Source organism: Callorhinchus milii, unplaced genomic scaffold (genome assembly GCF_018977255.1).
Source record: "Callorhinchus milii isolate IMCB2004 unplaced genomic scaffold, IMCB_Cmil_1.0 Scaffold5, whole genome shotgun sequence".
Lineage (NCBI taxonomy): Eukaryota > Metazoa > Chordata > Chondrichthyes > Chimaeriformes > Callorhinchidae > Callorhinchus > Callorhinchus milii.
This window is the reverse complement of record NW_024704746.1, coordinates 42,051,992-42,074,199: the sequence shown is the minus strand read 5'-3', so window position 1 is coordinate 42,074,199 and position 22,208 is coordinate 42,051,992. Positions and strand designations below refer to the sequence as shown.

Genomic DNA, 22,208 nt, shown 5'->3' with positions numbered 1-22,208 from the left:
AGGGGGAAACATCAGTACAGATATTACCTGAATCAACCAACCCACAACTCACAGCTCAAAACTGTCCAGAATTTCGTATGATAGTAATCCTTGCATTTAATATGGCACCTTTCATATCAAGAGGACGTCTCAAAGCGCTTCACTGGTTATACTGTAATATATAATAATAAAATAACAATAATTTTTGCATTTGATATAGCGCTTTTCACATCTTCCAAACGTCTCAAAGCGCTTCACTGAATATACTGTAAAGTGAATTGACCGGATATTTGTGGGTGAAATGCAGCAGCCAATTGCGCAGAGCAGTGTCCCACAAACAGTCGTGGATTGAAGTGACCAATTTTATTATTGTTTTTTTTTGAAGGATTATTAGCAGGCGTGTGGAGTAAGGAAACTTGCCCAAGGTTTCGCTATGCCAGGAATTGAACCCAGATCTCTCGCTTGGGAGGCAAGTGCTCTAACCATTGAGCCACAGGACTCTATATATGTCACAGAGGTCAAACTGTCACAATTAACATTATTATAGGTGATATTAATCACATCTGGTAAATATCCTGTCAAAAGAAGACAATACTGAAGCTATCACTGTCAAGCAGGGAAAGAGTGGAGGAAGTTCATCCTTAACATCAGAGTGATAGCCATTAACTGCTTTTGATCAAATTCTTGGGTTGATCTGATAATTATCACTGGTGTTATATATGTGTTGCATTGTACCCAACACCCTATTCACAACCCTATCCTCACTTTACCCCTACCTTACCCCACCCTAACACCACTCTATTCCCTCCCTACTTGATATTTTAATTTCACTATCTTATTCCATTCATCATATCTTTTTTTACAGTATATTCCCAAATTGCGAAGATGTAAGTGCAATTTAGCACTTAGAATTCAGCAACCTCCCAAAAATGGACACCGGTCCAATTAAGGGATATGTGCACAGCTATTAACAAATACAATTTCTCAGGTACTTCTTCAGAGGATCAGTATTCTGTTTACGTTCTGCCGTTGTAATCATCCAGCATGTCAGCTTCAAACCACATCAAATTCTAAATATCTACAATAATCCATATGCACACAATAATAATGTTAAACTCTCTGTGGAAAAAAGTACCAAGACGTGGAGAGATCGACCGGAGCTTATTTGACCCTGGTTCTTTGTGATTTGAACATTTTTTTCCTCCCTTATGCTTGAGATCAAAGCTAATACTATGATAGCATCAAAAGGCTTGAACCAGCCTGACTCAGTTGGCAGCTGACTCACTCGCCTTTGAGTCAGAAGGCTGTGAGTTCCAAGGCCCAGTGTTGGGACTTTGAGCTCATAATCTAATTCAACGCAATGCTGGGCAGGGGGTTGGGGAGGGGGAGAAGGCGGCTGGGGGGCCATTGCAATGGTGGAGGTCCTGCCTGCCTGTTCAGGTGGATATTAAAGATCCCATGACACTATTTGAAAGGAGAAGGAAGTGTCTCCCAGATAACAATTCCCAGATAAAATTGGCCATTGACTTCATGGTTGTTTGTGGGACATTGCTGTGCACAAGTTGGCACCTCCCCCAGCACTGTATCGGAGTGTTAGCCTAGGCTGCAAGCTCAAAGTTGCATGGTAGGGATGCCATCAAACAAGGTAAGGAACATTCATCCTGAAAATGCTTTGCGCACAGTTTGCTTGTTCAGGAAGGCAGACAAGTCCTCTCATTTCAACCAAATACTGACACTGGCCTTAATTACATGTGTGTGCCTCTGATTTCAGTGGCTATCTGAGGCTGAACATTACATTAACAATGTACATATCGGGAATAGTGCTGGTTCATCACAGTCAACTATTAATTATTTCTTTCTAATCTGGAGTGATTATGTTGATTCTTCAGGGTAAAATTTTAATGCAGCAGCAAGATGGAAAAAAGAGAAGGGAGTTTCACCCAATGTCCCGATTCTCCCAATCGACAATGGGATCTGTCAGCAAAAAGACACGAAAACTTAATATAACAATCCATACATTTGATAGAGCGACTTTCAGATCAGGAAGACATCTCAAAGCTCTTTGTGTGGGCGAACACGAATCGAGAAGTTAACAGCACATGTTGGATAAAAAAAAACACCCACACGCTGTGGTTATTTTAAATCATCCTTATCACTAACAGTTCTAAACTTCCTGAGATTTGCTCTTATATGTTTATAATGGCATTGAACAGATTGCCATCAGATTCCCATCAGATAATCACGCCACAGTATCCCTTCCTCTTGCTCTTTGGGCATGACTGATACTTTTTACCAACCACAGGAAAAATATTTTACACGTGACGAACCCCATAACGATAGCTTTCATGCACGTGTAAAAACAGCATTAGCGATCAGCAGTAAGAAAAAACTTTTACAGTGCCTTACACATCAAAATATCTCAAAGTCTTTCATGGTAGTTACTGTCCAGTACAATGATGTTTTCTGTGAGCGAATAGGGCATTCATTGGCACTAGTAATATCCCATAAATAGCCATGAATGAAGCAAATGAGCAATTTATCTGAAGGATTGTTGGCCAGAGCACCACCGGGAGAAACTCATTCCTCTTTTCGAGTGGTGTCATGGGATCTTTGACATCTGCCTGGAAACAGACAGATGAGACCCCTGTTTAATCTCACATCTGAAAGATGGCACATCCAACAATGAAATGTTCTCTTGCAATGGAGGGTCTGTCGAGGCTGTGAGTTCAAATTCTGACAACCTTTTTTACCCAGAAGTGAGAATGCTTCAAACTGAGCTAAACTGACACACCTTATTTCTAGACTTATTTGGTATTCCACTTCGGGGTCTACTAGATCTGCATACCCATTGCACTAAGCTGAATATTTTACATAAGATTGTGAATTCCTAGCACCCTCTCACTTATCCAATAACTCACACCTGAAATGCAAGTATGTTCTGGCTTATTCACATTGATGCCATCTGTGCAATGGCACCAATGGCACCTGAAGTTATAATAATCATCCTTACATTTGATATAATGTGTTTCAAGTCAGAAGGGTGTCTCAAAGTGCTTCAAGGGCTATACTGTAAAGTAGCGTGTCTGTGTGCTTTGTGTGTGTTTTCATGTTGCCTTTACAATGCAGTGTGACTTAATAATAATAATAATCCTTGCATTTGATATAGCGTTTTTCACGTTGGGAGGACGTCCCAAAGCGCTTCACAGAACACACTGTAAAATGAATTGACTGTATATTTGTGGGCGAACGCGGCAGCCAATTGTGCACAGCAATAACCCACAAACAATCGTAGATTGAAAATGACCAATTTATTATTGTTTTGGTTTTTGGAGGGATTATTATTAGGCGTGTGGAGTAAGGAAACTTGCCCAAGGTTTCGCCCTGCCTGGAATTGAACTCAGGTCTCTCACTTGCAAAGCGAGTGCTCTAACCACTGAGCTACAGGACTCAACAGGAGTCCACCCTACAGGACTTGGCACACTTTAGTGTTGGACACCTCCGAAAAGGAAAAAGTAGTGTTTGTGGCAGCGCAATGTAGAGTGATTCAAAACAAAAGAGAGAAGGCAGGAAACTAAAATATGGACTACCCTACGTGGGAGCATCTATATGCAAAGTCTAGCAATGCTCTTTATTTTGGGGGAATGAGGGGAAATTCTAACATTAAAAATCATGAACTCAGAAAAGGCCATTTAGTCTACCAAGCCCACTCCAACATCAACAGACAAACTCCTACCCTACTATTGACTCCACTCAATCACAAGATTGGTTTGGATGAAAAAGGCCCTTTGGTCCATCCAGTCTCAAACTTCCAGAACATCCACCCTACCATCACCCCAACACAGCATCAAACTGCTTTTTAAATGAGGATGAGGGACAAGCAAGAGGCCAGAGTCAGTTAAGAAGAGATGGTTGGTGGTAGAGTGAGCAGGAAAGAAAGGTGGAGAAGTGCCAGGGTGTGAAGGGATTTGTCGATGAGTGTGAGGATCTTGAAGTTGATCTGTGCTGTGATAGGGAGCCAGTGGAGCCTGGCGAGGACTGGTGTGATGGGGGTACGGAGTTTAGAGCAGGTGAGTATACGGTGACAGTTCTGAATTTGTTGGAGTTTGTGGATAGTGGAGCTGGGGAGTCCGGTGAGGTGGGCATTGGAATAGTATCATCAAGATGACAGCAACTTCACACTGACTGGAAACCCTCAGTGAACAATTTATCATTTTCTTTTGCAACTTCTGCTAATGAATAAACCTTCAATCTGTACACCTGTTTACTGTTCTCCGTTCCAGTAAGCATTACATTGCATTTGTCTACATTAAAATCCATCTGCTACTCCTTGGCCCATCTGCCTAAATTGGTCCAGATCTTGAATGTTATTTATCCTCTTTGGATTATTCACCCTATGCACATAGCTTGGGATCACCAGCAAATGCAATAATATTTTGAGAAATTATCTCTTCCAAGTCATTTATACATATATTCTGAGACAAACTTTCAAAGTATCCAGGTATTTTATAACTTTTAATCTGTTTGCTCCTCTTGGAGATCTTGAGGAATCATCGATCTGTCTCAATTGTGAGGACAGGTTAAGCCCTGCTCCACTGTATCAAATATTTTTGGATCCAGATTTCTTCCTCTCCTTTTTCAAGATGTATCTCTTTGACTGCAGTTTCAGTCGTCTTTCCCTTCCTGCCTCCTCTCGGCTCCCAGCCCCAGCTCAAGTCCTCAAGCAGCATTGTGAACTATCAGGGAAAGTATATTTTCTGAGCAAGTTACAACAACAACAACAATTTGGATTTATATGGCGCCCTCCACGCCGGGCGGCATCTCAGAGTGCTTTACAGTAACGGATACCGGGGCCGAGCCAGGGGGAGGGAGAGGAAGGCGATCAAAGGCGCGATCGAAAAGAAAGGTCTTCAACCGAGACCTGAAAGTGGGAAGAGAGGGGATGAGGCAAAGGGAGTGAAGAAGGGAATTCCAGAGCCTCGGGCGTAGTGGCTGAAGGCACGGCCGCCGATGGTGGAGCAGAGGACTTGGGGGACAAGGAGGAGGCCAGACCCAGTGGAGCAAAGGCAACGGGCACTGTTGTGAGGAGAGAGGAGGTCAGAGAGGTCGGTGGTGGAGAGGAGTGGAGTGATTTGAAAACAAGGGTGAGGATCTTGAAGTCGGGTAGGTGGAGGAGGTGAGAACCGTGTGATTTTAGACGTTGACGAGAGCCAAAGAGTATGGCTTCCGTCTTGTCAACGTTCAGCTGAAGGAAATTCGCGCTCATCCAATCCCTGAGATCTGACAGCCAGGCTGACAGAACATCAGGGGACTGGGGGTCGCAAAGAGAGGTGGAAAAATAGAGCTGGGTTTCGTCTGCGTACATGTGGAAGTGTACCCCATGTCTGCGGATGACATCTCCAAGAGGGAACATATAGATCAGAAAGAGGAGGGGGCCAAGGATGGATCCTTGGGGTACCCCGCAGGTAACTGGGTGAGAGCGGGAGGGAAAGCCGTTGGTGCAGATGTACTGCTGGCGGTTCGTGAGCGAGGACTCGAACCAAGTGAGTGCGGTCCCACTGAGGTGGATGACGGAGGAAAGGCGGTGGAGGAGGATGGCGAGATCGACTGCAAAGATACATAATATTTATGTTTATAAATATTTATACATTATATTTATATATTTGCATATATATGATATTTATGTTTGCAGCAAACTTCGTTTGGCAGCAATGCATAAACTACTAGAATAAGTCAAGCAAGCAAAGCTTTCCTCCTGAATAGGTTTGCAAAGCAAAATCACAAGATATCGACAAAGATACCCTACAAAATAATTGTTATTTGAAATTGTATTTATTTCCTCTTACTTATTAAATAATTGTAATAATGGCCTTATATTTGTTATACATAATTGTGATTATATGTGAATCCAAATTTTTTTCCTGCTCAGAAAAGCAAGTAACTGTGTTTGACCATGTAGCTGACTAGGTTTTTCCATTGACGTTCTTGTCAACAGTTAAGAAAACAGAGCAGACAAAGCCACAACTATAAATTAAACCAGCTGTCATGGGCTGCAACCAATTCTTACTGGTGCATAGCAATGAGTGAGAATCTTTACCAAATCTGGAGGTGGAAATAAGGGAAGCAGACTATTTTTTAAGAGTAAGCAGGACCTTACTGCTCCCACCGCAACAGTTTTACAACATCGGATTACACTAGGTCCTGAGCTGATATAGGAAGTGACATTAGTGGTTTTAAGTAAAAAACGATACTCATAGTGTGGCCTTAGGACATTTACTACACAGTGACCCCACTGAGGGCAAAAATGCGGATTAATTTCATTCTACAAAACGTGTCAGCCCTGTAGAAAGCATTGGAAGGTGAAACGACGGAAATTTATGTGGTTTCTGGCTAAGCCAAAATTCTCCGAGCAACATATTTCTGAACACACGGGGCACTCCATGAATATCCGGTTCCTGACACCAATTCATTTCTTTAAAAAAAATCCTAGATTCCTCATCAGGTTTGAGAGCAATTTATAATATAGTAATAATAATCCTTGCATTTCATGTGTCATCGTGTCATCAAGACACTTCAGAGCACTTCACAGGGAAGTGAAGTTTAGTGTAGGTGAACACAGCAGTCAATTTGCACAACAGCTGTGAAGTGAGTGCCCTTTTTTTTATTTAGGGGGATTGATACCCTCAACTGCTTGTTGCTTTGGGTAGATGAACAGCAAAGTTAAGTCCAGTGATGAGCTCACCCAGCATGTCACTGCTGGCTAAAATGCTTGTGGAAATTAAGACTCTAAATGTCTTTTAGTCTTTTAAATCTGCACACATTGCAATGAACTTGGTTGCACATGAAGAGCTGGTTTGTCTGATAATCGCTTATGTATAAAAACGTAAATCTGATAAAATGATGCAATTTTTTCTAAGATTCACTGTTAAGTTTACAAACAATGCACGAAGGCACCAACCATAACACCTGGAAACCTTTTAAGGCAGGCAATTTGTACAATTTGTGGGGTCCACCAGATGCCTGTGAGCATTTATCTAGGGTTTACAAATGGTAAAAAAATAACTGCGGATAGAAGGCCCTGTTGATGCACTGAGCACTCCAGTCGTTGACTGAATTAGATATATTCCGTGTCCGAAACATCTAAAGACCGCAGGAATTACAGGGTGAAGACAACTGGGGAGGATTGCAAAAAAGATACGTTTTCAAATTTCTTTTCAAGTCTCGACAGCTTTCGATTTGCATTGAGCTACTTGCTTGAACATCAGGAATGTTAGAGTTGCTCACATTATTAATGCTTAGACAGGCCTCCTGACTGATAACCTTCCCCTGCAGTTGTGAGTTATTTGGATTCTCCCCACCGCCACCTTTTCTCTTCAATAAGTGAGCTGCGGTACACACCTACAGTTTGATAACCTCTTACAGCCAAAGAAACTCTCATGAGAGTTTATATACTCTTGTGTTGTGCTATTGATTCTTTTCTTCCTTCGTGAAAGAGAGATTTCACATGTTTCAACGTGCTGATTCTTTACTGTGGTAAAACAGCTGTATCTTTAACAAAGCCAAGGTAGCATCAGCTCCTGAAACGATAAAGGCCAAGCCCCTGTGAATTCAGGGCATTTCAGGAATGCTGTGCACCAAACAAATTTGAAGCTACTCTGTGTGTATTTTAAGCCATCAAACAAGAATAGTTTTATCACTTAAAGTTTAAGAGTAAAGAACTTGCATATCATCACAGTTGTATAAGAAGGAAGAGAGGGAGAAAACTGACATTCTAAAGTCTCTCTGAGGGATTCAGTTAGATCAAATATTTTCAAAGTCTTCCTGCATTGTGAATCTGGCAGAGTTCACTTCACACCGAATGGAGCCTGACCTTTTCTTTGGAAGTGTGCATACTGCTGCCAACACACATACACACACACACACACGATTCTTAACGTAGCCCTGAATCTCCACTGTAACTACGACGGTAACTAGCAATGTGGACACTTGGATACAGTCATGATATGAAAATCTAGATCATAGACTTGATGTTTATTTAAGCGTCGCATTTATTATTGGCAAGGCTGATCAGGGTCTAAGTGGAGGCCAGGTAGTACAGACCATGATCATTCAGTGTTATTCCCAGCAGATCGAGTTCAAGATACTCCCAGCGGATTGCGTTCAAGATACTTGTTCTCACTTTCAGGTCTTGCCATACGGTGCCTTAATGACCTCCTTCATGACCTCCTTCAACCTTATCTCTTCGCTCAGCGAGCACTGCCCTGCTTCGTGTCCCCCACCCACCCCACCCCACCATTGGCAATAAGGCTTCCAGCCTATCTGCCCCTGTTCTCTAGAATTCCATCCCTGAGTCCCTACAACTCCTTCGCTCTCTCCCTGACCTTGTGCAGATTTGTTTGAAGACATACCTCTTTGACTGCACTTTAGGTTATTTTATCCCATCCCATCCCCTTTGTCTCCCATCACTAGCTCAAGTGCCTAGCCTGGAGTGTCAAGCATTTTAAGACATTCTTCCAATGAAAGGCGCTGCATAAACATGATTACATTGTGTAGTAACTCTGCTCCTTGCCTTCAATATGGTAGAATAACTAGATGTAAACGAAGTGAAAGTCTGTGTTGTTTGGTAAAGCTATTTAAATTGTTTCTGTCTACTTAAAAATATAAATGCAATGAAATTTTAAATGAGAAATAATCATATAATACAAGCATGACAGTGATTTCTAAGGTAAAATAGCATTGCAGTAACTTTCAAGTGCACTGGGACAAATTTGCTAAACACCCCACAACCAGAGGAAAATTGCACTTATCTTTGGCACCTCCTTCACTCCATTAAGTACCCAGAGCAGAATTACCCCCCTCCCCACACACACATATACGTCCTCCCTAGAGAGGAGCTGAGGGCCTTATACGTCAACATTTCCACTCTGATTCCAGGCCTGAGTCCAGACTTCTAATTAAAAGCAGCCAAGAATCGCACATAGAAAATCATTCAGTCTGTCACTCCCGCCCACGCTGCATGCAAAACTATGAACCTCACATCAGAAAGCAGTGTTGATTAAGGAATCGGATAGTGGATATGCTGAAGCATTCAGTAAATGAGTGCTTTTTAACAGGTTGTGGCTAAAGCTCTAATAGCAGATAATGCCAAGGATACCTTAACATCATTCCAGCCAACATCACTGAAAGGCAATCAATGTTAGGAAAATTTCCCACATCTAAATTGTTGTTTCTCCCAGTGGCCTGGCCAACAATTCCCCAGATAAAAATGGTCTTCACTTCATGGCTGTTTATGGGCTACTGCACTGCGCAAATTGGCTGCTGCATTCACCTACAATGCACAGAACCACTACACTTTATAGCAATTCTTGTAAAGCGGTTTTGAATGTTTCAATTACCTGATAAGGATCTATATCAAATGTAAGGATGATTATTAATTATTATTATTGTTGTTGTTATAAGAGTGGCGAGGAGATATCATATTGATGGGGTGGATTAGGAGGGAGAAGGGAATAAGAGGAGCGTAGGAGAGAGGAACCTATTGGGTTAGGGCTTGTGTGAAAAATAAGCACCAGTGCATACTGGTTAGGCCGGATAGTTATATAATAATCCTTGCATTTGATATAGGGCTTTATTATATCTTTGAGATGTTCTCAAAGCACTTCACAGAATGTACTGTAAGTTAAATTGACTGTATAGTTTGTGGGCGAAACACGGCAGCCAATTGCACACAGCATTTATGTATCCATGTCATATCACTCCAAGTACCTCTATGTAATCCAGCCAGTCAGGCAACATTGCAGCTTCACTACTCAGAGTCTGCAGGCATAAGGCAGCACGAGACCAATGACGAAAATATTACCTGTGTTAAGGAAATGATTAGCTATTCCATAATAGCAGTTGATGGTTTTTGACATCCACACACATGGAATAGTGAACCGAGGTAACATTTTTATGCGTCTCAATCAATATTTCATCACTAAATCCTTGTCATGGGAATTTCAGTTCCCCTTCTTCTGAACTCTCATCTTCCTTGGTGCCAATGTATTCCATTCACAAGCACTAGCATCAGTAACTAATAATGAACGCAAAGCTATGTGGTTCTCCAGAACTTAGTGCAACACAGGCCATTTTACATATTTGCCATCACCTGATATCAAAGTAGTCCCAAGTATACTATAAACCTCCTGATAAACACACATATTATTCAGTGCTCCCAAAATAAATACAGGTGCTTTTGTGAAGTTGCTTGAGGAAGAAATACATTAAAAAGGTTTTGAAAGCAGGTGAAGTATAATATAAATGTTTAATGTTTTTTTTATGAGTAGTTGCAATCATGGACATGTGCAGCATATCAGTGGTCAGAATATATCAGAGAGGACTGGTATAGAGAGGGCTGTGTGCACTGCTCTGTACAAACTACAGTGGTAAACTGCAACATGTTGGGAAATAAAATTGGTCATTCACTTCATTCCTGTGTGTCAGAATATTGGCGGCCGTGTTTGCTTACAGACAACTACTCAATAATAATAAATAATAATAAAATTATTCCTGGTTGAAACGCGGTAGCCAACTGTGCACAGCAGTGTCCTGCAACAGTCAGGGATTGAATGACCAAATTATTATTACTTTTTTTTTGAAGGGTTTATTATCCCCAGCAAAGCGATCCGCCAATTGACCACCAACCAGGTTCCCACCTATACACTTTACAGCAAATCATATAAAGCTGCTTTGAGACATCCGCATGATATGAAAGGCACTATATCAAATGCAAGAATTATTATTATTATTAATGTTAAAAACTACATTTGCATCACATCAGAACTTTAAGAGGTCATAGTCTTGGCTGATATTTCAATGGAATGCTTGGGGAGCACTGCATTGCCAGAAATGTGTCATCCTTCAGTTGAGACATTAAACCGAGGTCCCATCTGCCTGTTCAGGTGAACTTTAAAGATCCCATAGCAATACAAGTTGAACAGAGAAGGAAGTTTCTCCCAGTGACCTGGCCAAAATCCCCTTGATAAAATTGGTCACTCATTTCATGGCTGTTTATTGTTCATTCCTGTGTACAAATTGGCTAATGTGGCCACCCACAAAATATAGTCACTAAATTTTAGTTATTTCTCTGAAGTACTTCAAAACATCTTGACACAATAAAGTGTGATATCAAGTGCAAGGATTATTCTCATTATTATAATTATTAAACCAAATGCAACTTTGTGGTTCAATTTGGTACTTTGGCTCAAACTGTAGGTTAAACAACCACAGTCTTTATTACACTGTCAGTTTTAAAATGATAGCAATTGTTTGACTTACCGAAAGGACTTCATGCTGAAATGTAGCAATATTATGGGGGAGCTGGGGATTGGAGGGAGGTTTAAGTAAGAAGAGCATAAGAGCACACACCACTCTGCTTCTGTAAAATATTGACAAAGCAATATCAAATAGTTTTCTTACGTGTGACACGTATATCCTTGCATCACTTTCCTGATTCTAGCTAACAATACAATGATCTAACTACTTGTGATTGTTCTTTAGCATCTAGGAGGTGACGCACTAACACTGTGCAGAGAAAAACAGAGCACAGCATCAGGGGAGCACTAAAATCTTTAATTCTTTGAAAGTTTACCAAGAACAGTTGTTGCTCCAGAGCTAGCATTCCACGTGTCGCACATTAATCCACCCGTTCACTTATTGTGTCCAGACAGATACTTCAAACCACTGATCCACCAACATACACACACACCCACACACCAAAAATGCTAAGTATCTGATAAAGCAAAAGTGTTTTTAAAATGATTCCAGATGTTTTAATTTTAGACTCAGTATTTTTACAATATGTCAGTCAGTTTAATTTGTCATTCCTTTCAGGGAATCTGACACATTTTAAAGAAACTCACCAATCTCTTTGATCTAGGCAGGTCCAAGGTGATTTCATTTTCTGAAAACAGTTCTATTTTACTACTAGTAATTATGTTGGATTTGATTTAATAAATGCATAATCTTGCCTTTGTAGTACAATAAGCCTTTTGTCCTTCAATATGCTTTTGGTTACTTGTCAGTGCAATAATGTAAAATCTGCACTGAAAGGCAAGACTCAACACAGAGCTGTATTATGAACTACAGAAATTGAAAATGTCTTTCAACCATTCAAGGTTATTTACACTCACATATTGTTTCAGTAGTGGGATGCTTTTCACGCAATGAAATGTTAAGAAGACGGTCATTGTGAAAGAAAATCAAAAGTCGAGAGGAAAAAAAAACATTTATGTGTGTATTGCAGTTTTACAAAAGTTTGTTTTTGAAAATGCAAGAGCCAAATTTTAACTCATCATTCTTAATGAAAAAAATCCTTGCATTTGGTGCAGCATGATATCACACAGTCAAGATGTCTCAAAGTGCTTCACAGGAATTATTGTAAAGTGCTCCGAGACACTACCCCATGAAAGGTGCTAGATAAATGCAAGTTGTTGTAAAGTATATTTTTACAATATTGTATATTTACTGTATATTTGGCCAAACACGGCAGCCAATGTGTATACAGCAATAATACTACTAATAATAATCCTTGCATTTGATACAGTCTTCGAGACATCTCAAAACACGTCACAGAATATACTGTGAAGTGAATTGACTGTATATTTTGTGGGCGAAACACGGCAGCCAATTGCACACAGCAGTGTCCCACACAGTCATGTATTGAAGTGACCAATTTATTATTATTATTTTTTTGAAGGAATTATTACCCGCGAAAAAGCGATGCGCCAATCAACTAACAACTAGGTTCCTACTCACTGCTGGGTAAACAGAGATGTGTGGAGTCAGGAAACTTGCCCAACATTTCGCCCTGCCGGGAATCGAACCCAGGTCTCTTGCGTCCGAGGCGAGTGCTCTAACCACTGAGCTACAGGACTCCACAATGCCCCACAAACGGCCATCAAGTGAATTTTACCTGGAGGATTGTTGGCCAAGACACCGGGAGAAACTCCTTTTTCTTTCAAAAAGTAATCAATGCAATCTTTTCTTCCTCCAATATCCAATAAATGTTTGAATAAACTTGCTTTTTAATTAGGAATGTCTTGGGCAAGTTTCCTTACTCCACACGCCTAATAATAATCCCTTCAAAACAAAACAATAATAAATTGGTCATTTTAAATCCACGATTGTTTGTGGGACACTGCTGTGTGCAATTGACTGCCACGTTTTGCCCACAAATGTAGTCAATTCATTTTACAGCATATTCTGTGAAGCGCTTTGAGACATCTAGAAGACGTGAAAAGCACTATATCAAATGCAAGGATTATTATTTTTATTATTATTTGAAGAATGGCATCTCTGGCAATGCAGCAGACCCTCAGTTCTTTGTGGGCTCAAAGTCCCAATGTAGTTCTTTAAGTCCATCAGACAAAAACATTGCTCTAAAACATGAAAGTCTGCTACCCACATCATCTTTCGTAACATGTTGAACGATGTGATAAATTGGGCCGAAGGACCTTCTTCATCTATCTTAATCTTCTGATCTTGCAATCTTGTCTCCTTGAGTAAGGTATATTCACTTCAATATAATGGGTACAAATATTTATTATTAATAATAATAATCCTTGGATTTGGTGTAGTGCCTTTCCCATCAGTGGGATGTCCCAAAGCACTTTATAGGATATACTGTAAAGGGGAATGACTGAATTGTGGGTAAAACATCTAAGCCTTCATTTTGGATTCTTGGGCTCAAACTTTCTTCTCTTCAGTTTTAAGTTCCTATTAACTGTGAAATGATTTATTAGAAACACTACAATACGAGATCAGTGGATAAAGGCTTTCATTAACACAGAGAAGGTGAAAAGGGTGCAAGGTAAAAGTTGCACCTTGTTCGAGAAGGGGATGAGAGGATAGCAAGATATATTTTTTTGATGACAAACCTGGTATTCACCGACCAGCAATCAAACACATTGCCGTGAGTCTGGCTGCTGGTTATGTGTTCACAGTAAATCCAGACATGAAAATCAATAGAAACTCTTAACCTCCGACCTTGCAGAGATGTCCTGTGCAAAAAGTATCAAATGATTAAATATGAAACACCCGCCAGTGTTTTAGTTGTCTAAGTGGATCTCTGTTGGGAATTTCATGTCGATTTGTATTGATATGCCCTATTCAAATGACATACTTAACTTGATTTGGACAAATCTAATCACAATTAACTGTGACCAATTCCAATACTTACCCACTATACACATGGTGACTGGTTAATACTGATGTAGAGGTGAATGAAATCTGAGATGAATTTCAAGGCACTTGTCCTTTTTGGACACACGAAGGAGTTGAATTTTAACACTGCCGAGGACAGTGTTCATTACATTAAGCAGTGACAGATGAAGCATTTGAAGTGTTTCAGGGTGGTGGAGAAGAGGTTGGCTAACTGATTGACAAGATCCCAGGTAGCATTCTTCAACTGACCAAACTGTCTTCCATTCCATGCTGCTAAAGTGCGTCAAGTGTTCAATCATGCCTGGAAAATACAAGATAAAAATGACTTTTGTTGGAGCTTCAAAAAGGTGGCCCGGAGCCAGGGGGTAAAATAAAAGTCTGTCATTTGATATCGTGCCTTTCACATTGACCTCTCAAAGCGTTTTATAGGATTTACTGTAACGTATAGTGACTGTGTACTTTGTTGACAAATTGACAGCCAATTTCCACACAACAACAGCCATGAAGTGAATAACTTGGAGGATTATTGGCCAGGGAGGAACACCCTTCTCTTTCTTGAGTAATGTTGTGGGATCTTTAAAGTCCATCTAAGCAGGCAGATATGTGCTTGGTTTAACATCTCATCCAAAGGATGGCACCTCCGACAGTGCAGCGCATCTCCAGCACTACACTGGAGTGCCAGCCTCGGCTATAAGAGTTCAAAGTGCCGACACGGGGCCTGAACCCAAAACCTTCTGACTCACGAAGCGAGAGTGCTACAACATGAGCTGGGCTGATGCACAAATCAGAATCTAGAATTATTGCACAGTTATGATTCAAATACTACCTAATGCAGATTGGCTCCTTGTATTTAGCATGAGATCAAGGGAATATACTGTAATCATTGGGATTAGTTTCAAATTACAACAACACAAGTTGCATTTATATAGTGCCATTCACACGGGGCAGCATCTCGGAGCATTCCACCAAGCTGCAAGAAATATTCTATTGCTGACTTTCGGTGGAGGGATGCTATTTTTGATGGAGGGAAAATGGTTCAAGGGAACTGGCAAAGGGAACAATAAAGGATCATATAGTTCTGGGTATCCGCCATGAGGTAAATACATAACATGATGATCAGTAAATGGATCTTCACAGCTGAGGGGAGGACAAAATTAATCCAAATGGCAGATGGCTTTAATGTGGATGAATCTAATAATTTGGAAGAGGAAACTTACATACATGTTAAATGTTATTTTCCATTAAGACAGTTGGAAAAGAAGGAATTTGTTGAACTGTATTTACTGAACGTACCTGGAGACTGTGAATCTGATGCCAAATCTGTAATTAAGTGTCTTTTAAGCCCTTGTACATGAGCTGTTACGTTGACGAGACTATATTTGTAATCGTGCATACAGTTCTGGAGTCCCTGGAGAAAATTGGCCGATAGCAAGGTCAAAGAGGTGTGAGATGTGTCTTGAATGAAGGGAGGGAGCAAGCAAGTTAGAGGGACTCTAGGATGAAAATGCATCAAGACACTCAACCCACCCAATCGCGAGATATTTTGGAAAACAAACTGGAGGGGGCAATGTAAGTTGTGGATGTTGCACCTATTACACCAATCCAAAGAAGATTTAAATCCATAACACGGTTTTCATTTCCTTTAGGGTAATGTCTGTTTTGCACTATCTGTGCCTTCCAGAGAGTAATAGATGCTTGCATTACATGGCATGCTATACCCCTCTAAGTCATTGCCTCTAAAACAGCCTTAGTTACGCTCTGATACAGGGCAGATTTTCCATTGTACATTCCTCCAGTAACATTGAATGTAAAAAGATACATTGGTATAACAACACAGTTTCATTATCTGTCATGAAGAATCCTTGTGGTATCTTCTCTTGTTTCACTTTTCTGAACAGTGAATGACCCATAAACTTGTGTTATTCAAATAAACAACATGCTTCGATCCTTATCCTATTGCATAAAGAGGGCTCTCCGTACTTCGAGTAGAAAATAATACTCTAAGTACTTTAAAGATTGGACAGAAAAACACTGTGTGTACCAAATTATAGACTGCAAAGCCTTGCATAGTAGTTCAACTACTACAGTAAGCATGACAATTTCCCTGATTTATGTGTGTGTATATATATATACACATATAAACTAATAATAGCTGATTTGGACTGTGTTTATGATACCATTATTCAAGAGATTATGAGTTGCAATGATGAAAATCAAGCAATTTTATAAAGTCTTCTGAATATCATAATTGGATCACAATTTTGTAACAACTTGTCGAATTTGCCTATTATTTATAATAAATCTTCCATAATTATAATGATCCTTGAATTTGATATAGTGTCTTTCACATCGGGTGGATGTCTCAAAATGCTTCACAGGATTTATTGTAAAATGTAGTGACTGTGTATTTTGTAGGTGAAAGTCTATTCCATTATGAACAAATAGTTTTGTTACTCAGGTTTGGATGTTCAATACTCACAGCTGTTATTGGAAATAAACCCTCACTGAGGTGCTCCTATTGTCCTAAGGTGAAACCAAAAATATATAAATTTTCAGCCTGTTTCAGGGATAATCAATGTTTTATAGTATTTTTACAGATGTGATATTTGACCAACTAGTGTTCTGTAATAGTGACAGAAAGGTTCATTGCTCAAAGGGTTCAGTATTGATGAGTTATTCCTCTGTTGTTAGCGATTCCCTCTTTATGTAGCAAGTGCAGCATTCAGCAAGCCGTTGTTAAATTCTTCAGTCGCACAGTCACATAATAGAACACTTCACCCAATGCAGTTTGTACCTTTGGTTCTCTCTTCAAATAAGAGCCCGGTAAGCAAGTGGTTCTTCATTTTGTTGGCTGCTCCTTTAAGAGTAAAATTGACAATTAACAAAAGGACCAATATAAAGAAGGGCAGGAAGTACAAAATAACACTGGGAGTGAGATGAGAGGTGGTTCAGAGTGGTGGAAATTTAAGTGTTTGGATTGACAAATAACGAAGCTTACTAACACACCCTTGATTTGGATCGAGTGATATTACACATTTCGGCTACTTTTCTTCCTACTCTCAGCACAGTAATGAATATGCTGATTTGAGGGGCCACATGGCTCCCTATGACTCACATGGAAACATAATCTGGCCCTTGTGCTTTGTAGAGGACTGCCTGCTTGTGATCGTGGCAGAGCTAACTGCAGCTGGCACTGCTTCCTCTTGTTTCTCTTGGACAAAGTGGATGAGAAGGAGCACCAACCAAGATGAAAAAACTCTGAGGCTAACAAGATCCTCTGATGCACAATGTTGGCTTGGTTATGTTGCCCTAACGAAGTTCACGTCCAATTGCATATCTTCATCACTGTATAACTACAAAATCGACTGCACACATTCAGTTGGAAATCCTTAATTAAAGAAAAAGAATATTGTTCAAAAAGTAGAAGATAAATATAATTCAATACCAATACAGTTCTTTATTTTCAACTTATTTACTTTAATTAGAATCGGAAAAACTTAATGTTTGCCCTCGACTAAACATACACTTTTTATCAAGGATTTATCTGCTTAGTAACACAATGTTAATAATTGCAGCTTGTATTCAGTTCAGCCCAACTGAATAAAAACAATGTTATGTACTTCACGTGTCCGCAATGATGCTGTGAGATAGTGGACAGTCTTTTCCAAAAGTAGGTCAAGTTGATAATGGCCCATGCATTTGCACATTTATTCAGCCTCGTGCTTTTCATCGGATGAAAGAGAACATTCTTCAGTGTTGAGGTAACTGTTCAGAGCACTTAGCGCCGAACATGTTGGTGTCTATTCCAGCCAAATCAGAAATGAGTCTTCATGCCAAAGACTCTCAGAGTCAAACAAATGCCTTGAAAAGATAAGTCCACTCACATAGGTAAGTAGAAAATCCTCAATCTTACAATTGATATTTTTAAATCAGGAACATTAACCCCTTGTGGCACACTGCTCTGCTGCTCATTACACAGTAGGATGCTTTTTTCCCCTTTTGGTGCCTGTAGTGTGGATACAAAAAAGGACAGACTTTGAATTATTTGAGTACACTTGTCTCTGAACTGACTTAGAAGCTGAACTTACTTAGCAAAAATATCTGATGTCTATAGAAGATGCACTATGGTGCTCGTTAGTTTATCAAAATATAAACCATTTAACACTGCCTAACCAAATAAAGCACAACTGGGCAGTGATTTCTTTGACATCAAACTGCAAGTTCACTTCACTTATTTTCATACAAATTTTTCTTAGTTCCTTTTTTTTAAATAAAAATAAATGAAATGAATGTTTCAGAGTTTTGCACAAATACGTTTCAAAGACATTCTATTTATCTCCCCTTGTAGAAAAACACAACATTTTAACATTCAGTCTCCTGTGAATTTTTTTTCCCCAAATGAAAAACGTCTCGAAATTATGAACATTTGGATGTTCCAACTTTGTAATCATTTAGCAGTGACACATGCAATACATCTAAGCAACAGATTCAAATGGTGCCCTGCCATTTTTATATTTATTGCTTGGAATTGTTGCTCTCAGTCATTGCTGAGTGGTCAAAGAATCTTGCAAAGACAGTCATGAGATTTCAAATGGATGCTCAGTTATTCAAATGAAACCATACAAGCAAAGAACTTCATTAAACAGAAGAAAGCCAATTTGGCCATTGTGCCTGTGCTGGGTCTTTGAAAGTACAATCCATTCAGTCCCATTTACCCGCCTTTTTCCCATATTTCTTCAAATTACTCCTTTTTAAATATCTATCTAGTTACCCTTTGTGTCCAGAGTTCTGACCTCAACTACCCTCCTGGCAACCTGTTACAGTCATTGATTACCCTCTGTGTAAAGAAAATCTTCCTGACATCTGGCCTAAATTGCCCTTTCCAACTCTAAATCTATGTCCCCTTGTTTCTTGCCTTGGTCCATCCTAAATTATTGTTCTGGGTTTACTTTTCCAATCCCATTTACAATTTTGTACACCTCTCTGAGGTCCCGTTTGAGTTATCTCTGAAGGCTAAAGAGCCCTGGCTATGAGTAAAACTAATATGGAGAATGGAGGTGCATTAAATTCCCCAACCTCCAAGAGCAGATGGAGATGTCTCCAAATCAATCAGTGCACCAGCAATGATGGACACATCATTCAGCACTAGTTCATCACCAGGGACATATGGATATCCCCCGCCAAGGTTAGAACAACTCCCTATTAAGCATAATGGACAAGTGTAGCTTTGCCTCCAACCACAGATCAAAGTTACTCACCATGACCGTGTGAAATGTACTTCAGGCTGGAGAAACTACACAGCGTACGCACAAAGGGATGTTTTCATTATTAATGATGATAATAATCCTTGCAATTGATATTGCGCCTTATCACATCATCAAACCCCATCAAAGCACTTTATAGAAATTTACTGTTAAAACTATATATTTGTGGGTGAACACAGCAGCCAATTTGCACACAGGAATGTCCCACATATTTTCCTGAAGAATTGTTAGCCAGGAAGTTTCTGACCTATAATTCTGGCTAATAACCTTGAGTATTGCTGGCATTACTTTGAAAGGCACAACCAAACCCAAATTGCTTGAAATGGACAAAATTTGGATCTTTGTCCAAAATGTCATACTGTTTGAAACAACAAATGCATAACTGGCCCTGCTTATGGAAAAGTAAAGCATTTCCAACACAAGCTGAGTCACATTTTTATGCTATAAAAGAAGAAAAGGTTACTTCAAATACTTTTAGCAAACATAATTAAAATCTTTCAACAAAAATAGAAGTCGCTGGGAACACTCAGCAGGTCAGGCAGCATCTATGGAGAAAGGAAAGTGAGTCAACGTTTTAGGTCCACGACCCTTTGTCAGGGATTATCACCCCAGAAAAGCAATCTGCCAATCGACCAACAACCAGGTTCCTACCTACTGCTTGGTAAACCGAGGAAAACAGAGTAAGGAAACTTGCCCAACCTTACGCCCTGTCTGGGAATCAAACCCAGGACCTCTTGCTTGCGGGGCAAGTGCTCTAACCACTAAGCTACAGGAACCTACATGGATAATATTTGGCAAATTAGCATTATAATTTTCTAAGTAAGTGAATACTCACCAGTGCACTATAGTGTATATTCTGCCCGGGTACTGAAACAATTCTGAGCAAATTGAAAGCATTTAAGTTTTAGAGTTTTATGGTCCATACAAACAATGCTATGGAGGATTTCCTTCATTATCACTATCACAATTCCAAATAAATTGTTGTTGAGTTAAATACATCGGTTACTACTTTGAATATAATTCAATAGCTTAATTAAATCTTGATATTTTAAATGTCCTTGACCTTTCTACTGGCCAGTTGTGGCTATATAAATGCAATAATTGTACATTTGCAATGGGGGGGGGGGGGGTGGGGGTAATGGATATGCACTGTTGTGTTTATGCTTGATAAGTGGCAACACTACAAATGGAGTAGTTCCTCTCAATTCACCCACATTGATCCTCATAGACTGCCCATATTGGAGGCCTCAAATGTTAATAGTGCTTCATTTCTATTGTGAGACTTATCCTTCCTATATTGACTCAGGGCCCAGGTGCCAAAGAGACTGGCGTATTCAGTAAGAAATGGTTTCCACGTCGGTTTACATCTTTCTTTCTGGTTGCAACACCTTCACAATAATAACAACAAGCTATAATTACTTCACGCAGGAAAGCATCTCTCAGCACTGCACGTGACTGGGTTTCAAGACCGAGTAAGGGAGAAGGGGGAGGTGACCACAGATGTGGTTGAAAAGGTAAGTCTTAAGTGCGATTTAAAGATAGATAAAGAGGGGGTGAGCAGAGAGATTGAGGCAGGGAATTTCAGGGGTTAGGGGCACCGTGGTTGAAGGCATGGTCACCGATGGCGGCATGGAGGGTTCCAGGGGAGCACACAGCAGGCCTGTGTTAGCTGAGTGAAAGGGCTAGGCAGAGGAGTGACGTTGCTTCTCCAACCTTTCTCTATGGTTGGAGAAAGCGCCACAGCAGATATGGAGTAGCCTTATAACAGCTACCAGGCATTTCTTCCCATGAAAAAATAGGTCAAAAAGTGAACGCAAGAGGGTTTGGCATAAATCTTAACAGTTGACTCAACTGGAATCGACACCATCCTGTTCTACACTAAGTGCTCTAATCACGGTTACCGCTGCACCAAAGATTATTGCCTTTGAGTTGATGACAAAATATGGGATTGAATAAATGCAGAAATGTGGAGCATTAACAAATTGACCTACTTTGACAAAAGGTTTTCTACAAAACTATAGTGTCATAGTGTGCGAGTGAAATGCACATGGCAACCTGAATGGAAGAGTAGAAAGATTGTAGGAGCTTTTGATCGGAAGGAAACTTAAGCAACAATGTGGGTGTCTGAAGGAGTGAGCAAATTGTCTGCCACATTCGCCTACAAAATACAGTCACACGCTTTACAATTGATCCTGTGAAGTGCTCTGAGATATTTCACAATGTGATAAGGCACTATAGCAAATGCAAAGATTATGATTATTATTATAAAAACACCCCCAGATAAAATTGGACATGTATTTCAAGACTATTAGAATTCGGAATGCGCTGCCACATGAGGTGGTAGCATTGGCTTTCAAAAAAAAAAGTCACTGCATTTTACATCCTCCAGTCACTGACTAAGCAGTGGAAATAACTTCTCCCTATTTATCCTGTCAAAATCCCTTGTAGTTTTATATATCTCAAAACCTTATAATGAATTGTATAATCATGTGACTTTATTAATATAATCAAAACAGAAGAAGCAGAGCTTGAGAAGATTCGGAGTATAACTACATGTACCTAGCCAAATACAAGCTTTAAGCAAAAAGAAGAAGAAATGAAAGAAAGCACCACTGCTCCTGAAGCAGCCCCAAGGCACAGCCTGAGGGCCCCAAGGCTTCTGAGACTTGCATCTCTAAGGTGGAGAAAAGCAGCAGGACTCATGGCAGTTCTGTGGGACATTTATATATTTAAAAAATGTGGTCGCTCAATCCACAACTGTTTGTG

The 22,208-nt window shown here is 40.0% G+C and overlaps 1 non-coding gene across 1 annotated transcript; it reads right to left on the bottom strand.

Moving 5' to 3' along the window:
* Positions 1-12,818: 12,818 nt before the first annotated feature.
* Positions 12,819-12,890, bottom strand: trnap-cgg. Its single transcript has one exon. It is a non-coding gene; the product is annotated as a tRNA-Pro (tRNA).
* Positions 12,891-22,208: the final 9,318 nt, after the last annotated feature.